The following is a 15,228-nucleotide window of genomic DNA, read 5'->3' on the forward strand; positions in this document are numbered from 1 at the left end:
TAAAAATAATTTCTATCTCAGTATCTATATTCTCCGCTTTGTGAAACGTCATCTCCTACAATATTTACTTTTCCAGACATGGTTTATTGTAGTATTTTCTGCACATTTAAAGCAGCTCACTTAAAGTCCAACTTATAGGGCTCCTCAAGTACAGTTTCTATTGATTATTGCTTTACTCATGTGTGGTTTATACATTCTTGTTTCCTTGTATGCCTCAGATTTTTTAATTGAAAACTAGATATTTTAAATAACATAACATGAAAAATCTGGAAATCAAATTCTCACATCTCCCCAGAGTTTTTTGTTTTAGTTGTTTGTTACAGTTGTTATTGTCTTAGAGAATTTTATGAACTATCTAAATCTGTATTATTTGTCATGTGTGGCTGCTAAACTCTCTGCTCAGTTAGATTAGTGATCAGTTAATGGTTAGACAGAGATTTCCTTAAATGCTTGCAACCAATAAGTCTACTATTATTTACCAAGCAGCTCTGTGTGGGTGCTGGGACATATCTTCAAGGCTTAACCTGGAAGTCTGCACCTCTGCTTTAGCCTTTGCTTCCTGCCTGGGCAGTTTCAAGATCAACAAGAGGTGGGAGCTTGGAACCTGCTCAGGACTTTGCTTAGCATGTGCACTGCTCTGTGCATGAGCACAGCCCTGGGTGTGCACAGATCCTTCTAGATTTTTGGAATAATTTCAGAGCTTATCAAAGTCCCTATGGACATCTCACTTCCCAACTTTCCCTTTTAAGCTTTTCAGTTCATTTGTTTGCTCCAGCTGTTTACCACCTCAAGCAGACATGAAATTAATCAACTGCCTGTTTTTGTTTTGTTTGTTTTGATTTTTTCTGACATTTGCCTTCAGAGAAAATGATCATTTCACTGGGAAAGCTAAGAGGCAAGTCAAATACAGACAGTCTTGTGAGTGGAGTTTTCCTGGGAACCATGAGTTAGGACAGATAAGGACATTTTCCTAAAAATTAGACTTTTAAGAAGCTCCAGCACCATTTTGCTCCTCTGGTGACTGTCAGTCTGCTTATTTTCACCACAAATGTAAGCTATGATTTTTCAAGGATACCATGGAAATGGATAGTAGTAAATGGGACTAGCACAAGTTAAAATGCCACAAACCCAGTTGTTCTTAAAAAGAGTCAGCCATCAGTTCCCGGTGTGAACCCGCTGTTACTGTTTCTGTGGTCGTAGCTATTGATAGGACCTCTCCCTCCAGTGTTAGCCATCAGCAGAACTGTTCAGATCTCCATTCAGATACCCTTCCAGACTAGACTCCAGGGGAAACTGGCCTGAAATCTCGAGCAGGAGTTCCCAAATTTGGCAGATGACTATAGAGGAGAAGGAAAGTTTATGAGAGGAAACTGAAGAGATATTTAATGGTAAACATGTTTCAATTATACCTCTGATACAGGGAGAATGTGATGGAAGGGTCTCCTAAACATGTTTCAACTATACCTCTGATACAGGGACAATGTGATGGAAGGGTCTCCAGAGGAGATGCAGCTGTCCTCACTCAAGTTAGTATAAATTAAGCAATATTTACAGAAGGACCTGTTTACAAGGATGCAGGTGGAGTGCAGGGGAATCACAATGGTTGATGCAATAGCACAGGGCTGATACTAGTGGAGCAGCAGATCTCTGAGCCTAGGAGATGGGCAGGAACTGGAACCCAGAGAAAACCTGGAATAGAAGACAAGTGCAGAGAAGCCAATTTGAAAAGAGACTGAGTATTGAGGCAATTAAGCCTTTCTATTCTGTCATCAATTTTGTGTAACATATTAAATAATAATGTATTTTACCCATGGTTCTGAGTCAAGAGACATAATGAGCCCAAGAAAACTCACAGGCAGAGAACTCAGGCAATAAATAACTTGACCTTAATAAATACCTTTCCCTCTAATCTCCTTCCTGGGTCCCCACTGGCCAAACGCAGTTGGAAGTCGGAGGGTGGTTGAGTGCTGTGACTGTCCTTGTTGGGTTCAGTCTTCTGGGCAGAGCACAGGGTGGATCTGGAGGCCAGTGGAAGACAGGACTGAAAAGAACAATGGGAGAACTCCTAGGAGTTAGATTCCTAGGGTGGCTGTAACAATGTACCACAAACTAGGTGGTTTAAAACAGCATAAATTATTTTGTCAAAGTTCTGGAGACTAGACATCTCAAATCAAGGTTTTTGCAGGGCCATGGTCCCTCCGAATCCTGTAGGAGAATCTCTCCTTGCCTCTTCCTAGCTCCTGCCTGAGCTGAAGGCTGTTTGTTGATGAGCTCTGGCATTCCTTGGCTTATAGATGCATCACTCCATCTTCCTATGGAAACCTCCCTGTGCCCCTGTCTTTTTACATGGCCTTTTTTTAATAAGGACACCAATCCTGTCAGATTAAAGGTCCACCTTACTCTAGTATGACCTCACTTTAACTAATTACATCTTCAATGACCCTACTTCCAAAGAAAATCACATTTCAACATGCACATATCTTTTTTGGAGGAACACAGTTCAGCTCATAACAAAGCCAATGGGGAAGAGAAAGGCATCTTATACAAAAATTCAATTAGATTAGGATATAAAAATAAAAGAAACAATAATAACAGCATACCATGAGAGACTCAGTTAAACTGGAAAATAAATATGAAAGAAAGAATGATATTAGAAAACTAGTTGGCAATGATTACAACACCTGCACATGGGATTGTTTGTAATATTCACACTGTCAGTGAGACACTAAACTGTATTCTATGGCCAGCAGGATTGAGGTCCATATAACCACTAGGTAATATATTAAATATTTTCTTCTGTCATATTTGCAAAAAAAGTGGTTCAATGATAAAAATTAGAAGTTAAAATTCTATGCAATATGGGTGATTTCTCTTTTATACTTACATGATCTATCTACATACAAAAGATGATAAGCTTAGAAAATATTTTAAAGAAGTTATTGCTACATATGTTAGTCAACCCTTGTCACTGTGTTCTACTTCTACAAGGTATTGATTTGGAAACCGTATCATACATATCATTTAGCTTCTCAATTCCTTTACTTGCTTGATTCATTTTCATGGTTGTGTTTGTTTCTGTAACCAAAATGATCAGACATAGATCTTGGTTTCATTGTTACAGCTCTTCTAAGAGGCAACTTGGACCACTGTAGAGTCGGTGTAATAGTTTGTAAGAAACTTACAAGCATTCCAGAAAACACAGAAAAATTCTGCTGCAAGATTATCTGAAGGTTGTCATGGACCACTGCCTCTGTGGGAACTCTTGAGTATGTTTTCTGCATCCAGAGTTTGTATTTTCACAATATTAAGCTATGGAAATCACTGAGAGAGAAGGCAGTGGCTAGATTGGGCAGGGCTTAAGCATTAATAAAGCCAACACACTCTTCAATAGCTCACAAGACCTTTGTGAATCAAATGTCATTCGAAAACCATTTGTGAAGCTGAGTTAAATGCCTTCAAATTTCCCATATTTTTCTAGAAAGGAAAAATAATTTAATGACATCTTGGGGTTTACTTTCCCTTCTATAAATCCTACAAATTATACTTTCAGAGAAGCTCTTCGGAGCTTACAAAGTCATTAAGCATGTAGGAACCTATTCTTTTGTGAAACAAAAACAAATTTCTTAGAGACAGAAAGGTGCTCTGACCAAGATCACACATCTGCTGCACTAATTTGATAAGCCCTTTTATCTTCAGGAATCCAAGGTCTAGTTCTGCTTTTATCTAACAATCATATAAGCATGAAAGAATAAACTGGCTCATTGCTGAGCCAATTAGAAAATTACATAGATAAATAAATACATAAACAAAATAAATAAATAAACTGATTTAAAAAGGTAGAGTGCTTGCACCAGTTGGGGGAACAGAGGGGTACTCTTGATCACTCTCTGGGGATGAATCCAGCAATCCCTGGGAAGGATATTGAGGATTTTGCAGAGTTCCAAAGACAATATGGGATCCGACTGGGAAGAGATCTGTAGTTAGTGCAGCAGGCTTGGACAGCACATTCCCATCTGGGTACAATGTTCAGTCCAGAGAAACAGAGTCTGCAAATAATAATAATAAATTAGAATGACTTCCATGTAATAGAAAATTCCAGGTTTTCACTGGGAAATTTGGGGCACCTGATTTCTAGGGGTACAGATTATACCCTAGTCTGTTAGAGGTAGAGGTAAAATGAATAAGTCATAGTCTGTGGTCCCAGAGCCCCATATCTAGAAGTGAAATTTCAGATAGCAAAAGATAAAACAAAGGCTAAGTGTTGGAATGAACAGAAAGAAGGCAATTTTGACTTGAGAAAACCCAGCATGGTTTTATAATGAAGAGAAATTTTGAAATGGGCCCTGAAAGAAGAATAAGACTTTAATATGTACAAAGGAAAATGGGAATTTTGTGAATAGAGACAAGCGGTGTGGATATTCCTCCACCTGTGTGCATGCATTGAAATTTTTCCTGGAAAGGGCCATATAGTAAGTATTTTGGGCTCTGAAGTGCTCTTCTTTGGGGTTTGCTTTGCCTTCTATAAATCCTACAGGTGGTCTCTATTGCAACTACTCAACTCTGCAGTGATAATGGGAAAGCAGCCTAGACAATATGAAAATAATAGGCGTGATTGTGTTCCAATAAGACTATTTATAAAATAGATGTCATGTAGCCACAGTTTTCTACCTATAAACTCCATGAAGACAGTGATTTTTGTCTGTTTTAGTCACTAATTTATTCCAAACACCTAGGCAATGCCTGACACATAGGTCATGGTCAATAAACTTTTTATTGAGATATGATTGACATATAACATTATATTAGTTTCAGGTGTACAACATAATGATTAGATATTTGTGTATACTGTGAAGTGATTACCACAATAAGTCTAGTTAACACTTGTTAAACAATGAATAGATGAAAGAAATAGAATGTGAAGCTGACCAAATAAAATAGGACCATATCTAAGAACCATTGATTGTCATCCTGAGATGTAGTTTTATATCATAGGTAACAAGAAACCACTGAATGTGTTCCATACCGTGGTTATTGTCTGCATTTCAGGATGACATCTGGCAGAAATGCTTGATGGATTGAAGAGCAAAGGTATGTGAAGCAGAAAGGCTGGCATGTCACAATCATGTAAGAGACAAGAGATTCTGAACTAGGACCTGAGATGTTGGGCATAAGTAAAATATAGATTTTAGAGACTTAGCATCTAGGATGCAGCCATGTGCCAAAGATTAGAGGAAAGAATTTCAGAGGACTCTTGGCAACTAGCAGGAGCATGGCTGGCCCTTTCTGTGATTCACAGAAGCCAGAATTCCTTTAAGGAGGAGAAAAAATAGTCAAATGTATGTAAAAGTGATATACCCACTTGTAAATATAATATCCAGTAGGTCATCAAAAAGTTGGTTTATTAGAAAGTTCTTATCTTAAAAGTTAAATGTAACATACTTTCTCATATGATTGTCAGTGAATTCCTCCGCCCATAGTAGACTCTTCTGCAAGGCATTTAGAGGGTGGTTCCCAAACTTCTACTTAGGCAACATAGGTCAAAAAGGAAACACATAAAATGAGAGCCAGGGACCTCTATTGAAATCATTTCTATCTTGCATACATTTTTTATCATGATACACAATTACCTGTTGGATATCTAATTTATTTAAAAGCCTTGGGTTTTTTGTTTGTTTTTTGGTTTGTTCCTTAAGAAGTGATAAAAGTAACAACTGGCTGGAGTTTTCATGAAGTTTACATTTATGAAGCAGGACATGTTTTGACATTTGAGGTCATGCGTTGGACCAAAAATAAAGTTTTAAGTTCTTTGCCATATGGATCACCAGCACAGAGGCTAATGACAACTGTCACTGATAAGTGCCTAGTGCCCAAGAAGGAGTCCTCAGGGGACCAAAAGTACATGTAGTTGCAATTTTATTTATGATTCTATTTCTAAAACATTGTTCTCTGTCATCACAATTGCAAGAAGAAACACTGATGAGAACCACAACGAAATTAGGTCACAAATTAAAGAATGAATTTGGTGCTATAGAAGTCAAATAAAGAATAACTTAGAAATCTAAGCAGGGAATCTAAAGTTCCATGCCCTCGATTCTTCCAGAAGACCATGGTCTGAGCTTCACAACTGTTTGCTCCTTGTTCTAGATTTTCATCATCAAAATGTTATCCTGAATATTCTACTTTCTAGAGAAAAATTATAAATTCAACTTGCTACAGGGGTCAAGGAGATAACATCAATGTGGGCAAAGTGGGCCAGAAGTAACAAAACGGCAATGGAGGTCAGAGTGAAAAACACATGTCCATGTGAAAGACTGAGGGATGGGAAACTGTGGTTCAATTCAAGCAGAATGTGGCTTTGTGTCCCTAGAACTTACCATTTTTATGCAAGGCAAGACAAATGTATGTTCTGTCTGAAATCTATGAATGTTTAAATGTTGTCAATTAATTAATGTTTTAATGTGTTGGGTCTGACAAAATTATATCTATGTGTCCCCAGTTTGCTGTCTCCTGTTTTGAATCATTTTCTTGTGAGAAATCCTTGATGAATTGTTCAATGATTGATCACCAGTAGCTATTGTTTTGAGCAAATGTGTTTATAAAATTTTCATAAGGCCTGATTTAGGGAAGAACAGAAAATTATCATGATAGATTAAAGAACAGAGAATTGTTATGATAGCTAACACTTTTATTGAACTATGTGTTATGTGTTTTAAGAACTTCAGTCTAGTAACATCTTTAATCCTCAGAACGGCCTTGCTAGTAGGGGACTATTAGATGAAGAAATTGAGGCACAGAGAGATTATATAATTTATACAGCTTGAAAGTGGCAGATCCCCAAATTGAATGCCAGTAGAATAAGTCCAGTTTCTGTGCTCTAGCCTCTGTACATCCTGGCATGTATTAATCCTGGGATGGCAGAAAGGCACTCAGCCTATTTGATCTTAGTTTTCTTATTGCTAAAATGGGAGTTTATAACTGACTATCTACCCCATGTGGTTGTTGTGTGGATAAAATTAGACAACATAAATGAGGTTCTTGTATACTACCAAGTGTTATTTAAACATAAGGTGTTGGGCTTCCCTGGTGGCGCAGTGGTTGAGAGTCCTCCTGCCGATGCAGGGGACACGGGTTCGTGCCCTGGTCCGGGAAGATCCCACATGCCGCAGAGCAGCTGGTCCCGTGAGCCATAGCCGCTGAGCCTGCGTGTCCGGAGCCTGTGCTCCACAATGGGAGAGGCCACAACAGTGAGGGCCCACGTACTGCAAAAAAAAAAAAAAAAAAAAAAAAAAAAAAAAAAAAAACCATAAGGTGCTATGAACAATTTGGTGTAAGGTTCTTAGCATTGTTAAGACCAAAGGCTATGTCACCAAGCTTTATTAAAACAGCTATTATCATCTTTGTAATTCTGCTGCCAAAGCATGGCATAACAAATTGGTGAGAGGTCATTCAGTGTTTGACTTGATCTTCTCGCTCTGCTGGCAACCTTAGACTACTAAATGTTTTAAATAGGTGCTGAATATGCAGGGAAATTGAATGTGGCAAATTGTGTAGGTACAGTGACATAAAAAAAAAACATAATCAGGCTGTTTAATAATTTTTGCTTAGTGGTTCTCCACCACCCTGCCACTACCAGCTGTTTGAGTTACCAATAACTGAAGAAGTGTCAGGATGCTATCTACAGCTTTGTACCCGTCATTCAGGATCTTGAATGTAATAGCCCACTGTATATAGCAGAATCACCTTTTACAAGTTGACAATCTGTAGGTCTTTTAGTAATTATTTCTGCTGTACTATACTACATATGTAACCATGTTGATTTGCTTTAAAGAGAAAACTGAATTACTAATCAATAGAAACTAGCTAGGGTGTTATTATTCTTACTGCTTTCTGAGGGTAATATTTTGCCAAGGACTGAGGAGGAGAAAAAAAAGAAAAAGAAACAGCTGAACTTCTAGCTGTACTCAATGTGCTAAGACTCAACTGTATCAATTATAGAGCAAATAGCAGGAAAGGGTGAGAATATCTTTTAATGAACTTCTGATGTCTCAGCCAGGGGAAACTGATGATTTAAATAGAGTCAGTTTTTTGAGATAGCTAGGCTAACAACATACCTAAATGGTTATCTACAGGGTTGTCATCCAAGACAGCTCACCCAGATGACTGGGCACAGCAGGAGGAATCCCATGGAAGTGAGAGGGTTGGCATAGAATTGGCCTCTTATAGCCTTCCCACCAGCTCCACTGAGAATGGCAACTGAAATGAGCTAATGTGGTAAACTACTTAGCTCAGTGCCTGGCACGTAGCATGCACTCAGTGATGGCTGTGGTTATTATTAACTCAAGAAGCTAGAAACGTAGACCAGGTCATCTGAAAAACAAGAATAACAACATTTAGTCATAAGGCAAGGTTTTGAGCTAAGTGACTGTCAGAAAGGGGCATTGTGACTTTTTGTGGAATGTGAACAATTATTTTATTTCTAAAAAAAAACTTACTCACTTTTAAGGTGGTAAACTAGCCTTGCAGTTCAGATGATGAGTATTTTATACTCTCTGCAGTAGATGGCAAAGTTGGCCAGGATAAGTTACCTCCCTGCATCCACACTCTGTAATGTGCATTGTCCCGTTTCCTTCCTCCACCAAGAAGTGTGTTTCTTTTCCCACCCCTTCAATCTGGTCTAGCTGTACTATTTCTGAGATTCATTCTTAAGAGGCTTAAATATTTCACGTCCTCTCTTGGAAACTCACTTCTGCCACCTAAGCAGCCTCCACTGACCTGTTGAGGCTGTGAGGGCAGTGAACTTAGCTGAGGATGACCTTTACAGCCAACCTGCCAGTTGACCTTAGATACTTGGAAGAGTTCAGCCCAGGCTGGAAGAACCACTCAACGGAGTCCAACCCAGAACTATAAGCTAAATAAATGTTTACCTGCTGAAACCACTAAGTTTTAGGATGGTTTGTTTCCCAACAAAAGCTGATGATCTGTCCTCAAACTGGAGAAGACAGTGAAACTGAGTTTACAGTCCATAGTAGGCTGAGTCTATGACAAGCCCTCACTTTCCACAGTCAGTGACAGATCAGCACTACTAGGCACTGGCCAAGAACAGTCCCTTAATTTTAAAGGGGCACTAAAAAACGTTCTGTTATTGATCCAGGTGTGTCAATTACTAGACTAGAGACAAAGATGTTCTGAGAATGTTGAATAGAGAGGTTGCAGATTTCTTCACTCAAAAGGCTTGGATATTCTTAGAGAGAGACACACTTCAAATTAGTCATAACTTGACGCGAACAGTGACACTGAAAATAGTAACTGGAGATGAAGCTAGGTTCATTGATTTGTAAAACTGCGAATATATGTGTTTCTCAGTGTGCATTCCTCCTCCTTCAGAGTCATTGGGGATAAACTAAAGAATCAAATTAATGGGAAAACACAATATAGTTCTGCTTATTCAATGATGTTTCTATTTTTACTGAATTTAACTCTAGGGATAGGTTGTGTTAGTTTGTAAAGTCTACCATAACAAAGTACCACAGACTGCAGAGTTTAAACAACAGGTACTTATTTTCTCACAGTTCTGGAGACTAGAATTTCAAGTTCAAGGTGTCAGAGGAGTTGGTTCTTCTAAGGCCTATCTTCTTGTCTTGTAGACAACTATCTTCTGCCTGAGTTTTCACATCATTTTCCATCTATAAGTGTCTGTGTTCAAATTTCCTTTTCTTGTGAAGACACCAGTCATATTGAATTAGAGCCCATCCTAGTGACCTCATTTTAAATTATTACCTCTTTAAAGACTATCTCCAAAACAGTCCCATCCTGAAATTCTGAGGGTAGAACTTCAACATATGACTTTTGAGGGGTACAGGGCAAACTGACAAAGTAAATATTAAATGCACAGCCAAAAACGCTAAAAAGAATGAAATGGTCTAAAACTCCTCAATGTGAAACTATAAATGGCTTTGCTTTTTAAGACTTGGGTAATTTCAACACACATTATTTGTTCCACAAAGCAGAATACAATGAATCTTATTTTCTACATAAGACAAGAGATAATAAACACTGCAAATACTTAAACAGACTTGGTAGAGAAGAACACATTATCACCTTTTTTATTTTTGTATTTTTTAAATAAATTATATTTAGGCATAATGTATATACAATAAAATGTACCTATTCAAAATGTAGAGTTCTATGACTTTTGTGCGACTACCATCACAGTCAAGATATAGAACATTTCCATCACCCCAAAAGTCCCCTCATGCCCCTCTGAGATCAATCCTCTCATCCTTGCTACCAAGAAACCACTGAGCTGAGATTGCTTGTTTTAGACTTTCATGTAAATGGAAGCATAAAGTATGTGTTCTTTTGTGAAGTGTCTATTCAAACCTTCTGCTTGTTTTTTACTGTGTTGTTTGTCTTATTATGGAGTTGTGGTAGTTATTTATATGTTTGAGCCATTTGTAAGACATATGTATTGTGAATATTTTCTCCCAGTCTATGACTTGCCTTTTCATTTTCTTAAAAGTGTTTTTTGAAAAACAGAAGTTTTTAATTTTTATTAAGTTCAGTGTCTCAACTTTTTCTTTTTTGGTAGTATGTTTGCATTCTAAATTATAAATATTTTTCTTCTATTATTTCTTCTAGAAGTTACATAGTTTTATCTTTTGCATTTGGGTCTATGATCCATTTTGAGTAAGTTTTGTGAAAAATATGAAGGTTTATGGATTTACAATTGTTCCAGATCCATTGTTGAGAGGACCATCTTTTCCCCATTGAATTACCTTGGCACCTTTGTGAAAAATCAATTGACCATATACGTGTGGGTCTAGTTCTGGACTCTCTACTCTGTTCTATGGACTCATATGTCTCTCCCTATACCAATATTGCACCGTCTGAATTATTGTAGATTTATAGTAAGTCTTAAAATGAGGTAATGTAAGACCTACAAATTATGGTTTCTTTTAATGTCATTTAGCAATTCTAGGTCTTTTGTGTTTCCATACAAGGTTTAGATCATCTTTATTTTAAAATCAATTTCTGTGAACAAGGCTGCTGGCATTTTGGTTGAGCTTATGTTGAATCTTCAGATCAGTTCAGGGAGAATTGACATTATAACAATATTGAGTCCTCTAATCTATGATCATGGTATATCTTTCCATCCAATTAGAACTTCTTTAATTTCTCTCAGCAATATTTTGTAGTTTTCCATGTATGGGTCTTACATGTAACAAAATTTGTTTCATTAATCTCTAAGTATTTTATGTTTTTTAATGTTAGCGTAAATGGTAGAGATATTACTTTTTTTTTTTTTTTTTTTTTTTTTTTTTTTTTTTTTTTTTTGCAGTATGTGGGCCTCTCACCGCCACGGCCTCTACTGCTGAGGAGCACAGGCTCCAGACACGCAGGCCCAGCGGCCATGGCCCACGGGCCCAGCCACTCCTTGGCACGTGGGATCCTCCTGGACCAGGGCACGAACCCGTGTCCCCTGCATCAGCAGGCGGACTCCCAACCACTGAGCCACCAGGGAAGCCCGAGATATTACTGTTTTTATATCAATATATTTACCTTGTATTCTTTAGCTTTGTTAAATTCACTTATTATTGTTAGTAGATTTTTTTTTAATTCCTTAGGATTCACAACAAACACAGTCATTCTGTCTATGAATAAGGACAATTTTAGTTCTTCCTTTCCAATTTATAGGCCTTTTATTTCTTTGTACTGCTTTCATTGCACTGGCTAGGACTTCTGATATGATGTTGAACAGAACTGATAAAGGTGTGCATCCTTGCCTTGTTCCTGACCTAGAGGGAAAGTGTTCAACTTTTTTATCATTAATTATGGTGTTTGTTGTAGAATGTTTTGGGTTTTTGGTTTTGGGCTTTGATGGGTATTTTTATCAGGTTGATGAAGTTCCTTCTATTCCTAGCATGTTGAAAGGTTTTTTTATTTTTTTATCATGAATGGATGCTGAATTTTGTCAAATTGCTTCTCTGCATCTACTGAGAATCTCCTATGACTCTCCTAATAGAGTGAGTTGCACTGAATGATTTTTAAATAAGACTTTAGTTTTTTAGGGAAGTTTCCGATTCACAGAAAAATTTAGAGAAAGGCACAGAGAATTCCCATATGTCTCCTGTCCCAACATGTGCACAGCCTCCCCTCTTATAAAAATTCCCCACCAGAGTGATACGTTTGTTTACAATTGATGAACTACATTGACAAATAATAATCAAGCTAAGTCCATAGTCTATATTACAGCTCATTTTTGGTGTTGTACATTCTGTGGGTTTGGGTAAATATATGTTAAAATCTATCTATTATTATGGTATCATACAGAGTATTTTCATTGCCCTAAGAATCCTCCATGATTTGTCTATTCATCCATTCTTGCCCTCCCAACACTCAACCATTGATCTTTTCATTATTGCCATAGCTTTGTCTTTTCCAGAATGTCACATGGTTGAATCAAACAGTAAGTTTTTTTTTTTAGACTGCCTTCTTTCACTTAGTAATATAATATGGTTTTCATGGCATGATAACCCATTTATTTTTATCACTGGACAATTTTTATTGCCTGGATCTACCACACTTTATTTATCCAGTGACTGAAGAACATCTAGGTCACTTCCAAGCTTTGGAAATTATGGATAAAAAGCTCTTGCAAAAATCTGCAAGTCTGTGCCTATATTTATTTACTTATTTATGAGTTTGAGCGTCCAGTTGTTCCAGCATCATTTGTTGAAAAGGTTTCTTTTGCTCCATTGTATTGCCTTTGCTTCTTTGCCAAAAATCAGTTGAATGTATTTATATGAGTCTGTTTCTGGACTGTCTTTTCTGTTCCATTCATTTATTTGTCCATTCTTTTTCCAGTATTATGCTGTTTTGATTACTGTAGCTTTATAGTAAGTCTTGAAATAAAGTAGTGTCAGTCCTCCAATTTCCTCTCCTCTATTGGTATTGTGTTGGCTATTCTGGGTGTTTTGTATCTTCATATAAGATTTAAAATAAGTTTGTTAATGTCCACATAATAACTTGCTGGATTTTGATTGGGATTGCATAGAATCAGTAGATCATTTGGGGAGAACTGATATCTTGACAATATTGAATGTTTCTCTCCATGAATATGGAATAGCCTTGTATTTATTTAGCTCTTCTTTGACATTTTTATCAAATATCAAAAAATTTGTAGTTTCCCACATACAGATCTTGTACACATTTTGTAAGATTTATATCTAATTATTTTTGAGGGCACTAATACAAATGATATTGTGTTTTTAATTCCACTTGTTCATTGTTGATATACAGCAAAGCAATTGACTTTTGTATATTAATCTCGCATCCTGCAACTTTGTTATAATTGCTTATTAGTTCCAGGAGTTTTTTAATGGATTCTTTTAGCGTTTCTCATTGATGATCTTGTCATCTGAAACAAAGACAGTTTTATTTCTTCATTCCCGATAGGTATACATTTTATTTTCTTCTCTCATCGTATTGCATTAACTAGGACTTCCAGTGTGATGCTGAAAAGCAATCATGAGAGGGGACATTCTTGCCTTGGTCCTAATCTTAGTGGAAAGTTTTAAGTTTCTCATAATTAAGTATAACGTTAGATGTATCATTTTCTTTTCCAAAACATAGTGTATGTTAAAAGAAGGCCAATCCTGCTTTTAACTTAAAAGTCTGTTGTAAATTTAGCTTTTAGGATTATTTGGCAGCTTAAATGTCTTTGCTTGTTGTTATTGTATTTTTTTTCCAGCAGAGAAATCTGACTTAAAAACCTTATGGCAGAGGAAAGAAGTTATGTCTATGCACTAGGCTGAGCATTGTACAATTGGCATTTTTCAAGCTAAACTGTGCTGGGATACCATGATATCTGCTCTACCTCTTATGGGAGTCTAAAGTAAGCCAGTTCACTCATATTTATATTCATGGAGTCCTTATTATTTCACAGGTGATTATTTTACATAAATAAACAAGACACAGGTTGGCCGTCAATGAGCTTTTGGACTAGTGCAGAAGACTAAGATGTTCAAAACAACAAAGAAACAGGTCTATAAAGTGCTATGAGGGTAAATTTAAAATAGCTGCAGGGCTTCCCTGGTGGCGCAGTGGTTGAGAGTCCGCCTGTCAATACAGGGGACATGGGTTCATGCCCTGGTCCGGGAAGATCCCACATGCCATAGAGCGGCTGGGCCTGTGAGTCATGGCCACTGAGCCTGCACGTCCAGAGTCTGTGCTCTGCAATGGGAGAGGCCACAACAGTGAGAGGCCCGCGTACCGCAAAGAAAAAAAAGAAAAAAAGGAGAAATCTATTTCCCCTCCCATTGATTCTGAGGAGGCTCAGTTAGCCTGCCTAGTAGAACAGTCATATTACTCTGTGTCAGCTTCCAAACTTAGACCTTAAGAGGATGGTAACCTCCACTTCTGTCCCTTGGTCACTTGCTGTTGGAACCCAGCTGTCATGCCATGACAAAGCACATGTGGAGAAAACAAGACCTGCAACAAAGCCTCAGCTGAGATTCCAGCTACATCCAGTATCAACTGGCTGGCCATGTGAGTGAGGGGACCTTGGAAATGAGTTCCATGATGGAGTGGAGATAAACCATTCCTGCTGAGCTCTGTCCAAATCACAGATCGTGGGCAAAATAAATGAACGTTATTGTTTTAAGCCATAAAGTTTTTGGTGGATAAATAACCAGGCATCTATAAATTTCTATGAGGGTAATATTCTGGCAACCATGAGAGCAAATATAGTAGACATCTGACCTCTTACCTTCTCTGAAGTTTTAACAAAAATTTCTCTCATAAAGCAGTATATACATACATATATATAATTTACTCTATTAAAAGGTAAAGACTCAGATTACAAGAGTATCATTGTATCATTGAATAGACATTTGTAAAAATAATTTGATATATCACAAATGTTTGGGCATGTCTACATGAATCTAGATTGTTATTTTGTTCTTCAAATACTTCTTACACTCAGTCTTGTCACCTTTTTGTGATCTGTATTATCCTGAGGATGTTATGAATTTTTATAGGTATAAATTTTCCTGTTGTTATATCTTATTTATAAATTACAACTTTTTATTTTTATGAATATACTTCTCTCCTTGTTAAATTTTACCTTTTTTTAAACTGAATTTTCCTGGTCCATCTTCTCTCAGTCCTTTTCCCAAGAGTTTATGTCTCAAAAGCAATATATTATTAGACTTTTTTGTAATCTGACAG

The sequence above is a fragment of the Mesoplodon densirostris genome, chromosome 12, assembly GCF_025265405.1.
Source record: "Mesoplodon densirostris isolate mMesDen1 chromosome 12, mMesDen1 primary haplotype, whole genome shotgun sequence".
Taxonomy (NCBI): Eukaryota; Metazoa; Chordata; class Mammalia; order Artiodactyla; family Ziphiidae; genus Mesoplodon; species Mesoplodon densirostris.